Genomic DNA, 2,255 nt, shown 5'->3' on the forward strand with positions numbered 1-2,255 from the left:
CTAATAATCCAGTGGTGGTTTGTGTGGTTATTATTACTGTCCCTGTAGGTTCTGAGTAGTAACTTTTCATTAGCATTTTATTGTATCCCGAGGCTAGTCAAGTCCAGGAGATGCTTTTGTTTATAAACCCATACTGCTTCTCTTCCAGCTCTGCATCTGGACACACTAGCCAGCTCATAGTGAGTCACTTGCAGAACTGCAAATGATACAGACTATAAGGACAGCTGGCTTTATTTTCACTGGAATAAGAACTAGACTATAATCAATGAAACATCCATAAAAAATATAAAGGAAACAAAACAAAAGCCAACATGAGGTTTTTTTTTATTAGCTTGTTCACTGAAAAAATGGAAACAAAATCATAGAAATGGATTTTCTGTCCTTTTATTTTGAATCAGAAGAAAGTACAAGAGACATTTTCTTAACCTATGACACTTAGAAAACCTTTCTCTTTGTTCTTGAGTGCAACTGCGGCTAAGTCCACGCATGCGCATTGGTACCTCTCATAAGAAACACAGCAGGTACCTTTGGCTCAGGTTAAAATTCTACTGGAAGATCTATGGAGTTAAGGCCAAAGACTGCTTTCTTGATATGGTCTCATGCTTGCTTCACCTGTTCCAGACTTCTCATTCCACCATACTTCCTGCATCAGTCAGACTTTTAGCTGCTGTGACAAACATAGAAGAAAATCGAGTGAAAAGAGGGAGGTGTATTCTGGCTCACAGTTCTAGAGGAGTCAGTTGATGGCTGAGTGACTCCATTGCTACAGGCCTCTGGAGAGGTAGAGCATCATGGTACAAGGAGCAGAACACTGCTAGCCTCACCAGAGTCAGGGAGCAGAACAGTAGGAAGGCACAAGAGATTGGACACCCTTCCCAGCATGCCACTGGGGATCTCCGCCCTCCAGTGGGGCCCGGCTTTCCAATAGTTCTTTCAATATGATGCTCCGTAATGAAGTGGTATCCTCATGGGTCAACCACCTTTTCTTGGGGCCGCTGTCTGGCTACCATGACCTCACCATAGGAGTCTTTTGAATGGGCATTTTATAAGCAAAGAACACTGTGCTCGCTGATGTGTTTATAAAAGGATAAAGAGAGAGAAGATATGTTCTGTGGAGGGGTAGTCAGGTAAGGGGGAAGGGGATGTCTCAGCGGGCCCATGCCAAGACATCCCTTCCCCATGAGGTACCAGTTACAGGATAGTATAGTATAGAATAGAGTTTATTCAGGCATGGGGAGGGGAGTTAAGAGGGTAGTAGAGGCAGAGAAAGGCAGAGAGAGGGAGAGAGAGAGTAGAAAAGAATACAGGCTGGCTATGGCCATGAGCGCGTAGAGGGAGAGGGATAGGAATGGGGAAGGTTGGGGGAAAAGGGCCAGGGACAGGGAGCAAGAAGGGAAGAGCTCAAGAGGGGAAGAGAACAAGGAGGAGGGGGCAAGCAGCCTCTTTTATAGTGGGTCAGGCCTACCTGGCTGTTGCCAGGTAACTGAGGGGTGGAGCTTAGACAGAATGCTAACACCCACAACTCCGCCCTCAGTTTCAGCACTAGAAAATGAAATGCTGCTTCCTTCAAGTAAGCAATGGTTCTGGCTCATGTGTTTTCTGAAACTCCTGACTTGACTTTGTTGAGGGAACTCTGCTCTGTGTCTTTAACTTCAACTTCCCCAAATTGTAACATCTACAGTTCATAAGTGAGATACATGCCTTACACCCAACTTTAGCATCGATCTTTGTGGTTGTGTCTAAGAGATTAATCTAGATAGAAGACTGCATCAGAAAGAAAAGCCCTGATACATTCATCATGGCTTTGAAGCCACTGCCTGACACTTGCAGACTATGTTGTGGGACTGATGGGCTTGAGTTCCACATACTTCCAGAAATCTCTTTAGTTCTTCTCATGATAAATGACCCACTTTGCCCATGGGAGGAACTGGACTCTCCAAACTAGTTTGATTAGAAAGGATAAATGCTCTTGTAGAATCTCACATATTTACACACAGTTTCAGAATTGGTAGTGTTTATCTGAATTATCTCTTCACATATTTGTCTTACAACTGTGATTAGAGCTGTCCTTAGGTGTCCAGCATTCACAGAGAACGTCCTCATGATCCACCAGTCAACCCAATGTTTACTGAGAACTAACAAATATTTTATTTGTAAGACAAAGCTCTTGGGGGGAAGCAATAGGACAGTTATTTGGAGTAAAAAATGTACTTTGTTCTTTCCGTGCCTAATTGGGAAGATAGCCTAGGTAGACG

At 43.7% G+C, this 2,255-nt stretch overlaps 1 long non-coding RNA gene across 1 annotated transcript; it reads right to left on the reverse strand.

Annotated features, from left to right (window-relative positions):
• Positions 1 to 372: 372 nt before the first annotated feature.
• LOC116076409 lies at positions 373 to 1,391 on the reverse strand. The gene is made up of 2 exons (XR_004112936.1): positions 825 to 1,391; positions 373 to 667 (listed from the first exon to the last, which is right to left on the reverse strand). It is a non-coding gene; the product is annotated as an uncharacterized LOC116076409 (long non-coding RNA).
• Between the last annotated feature and the right edge of the window lie 864 nt (positions 1,392 to 2,255).

This window comes from Mastomys coucha, unplaced genomic scaffold (genome assembly GCF_008632895.1).
Source record: "Mastomys coucha isolate ucsf_1 unplaced genomic scaffold, UCSF_Mcou_1 pScaffold4, whole genome shotgun sequence".
NCBI classification, from domain to species: domain Eukaryota; kingdom Metazoa; phylum Chordata; class Mammalia; order Rodentia; family Muridae; genus Mastomys; species Mastomys coucha.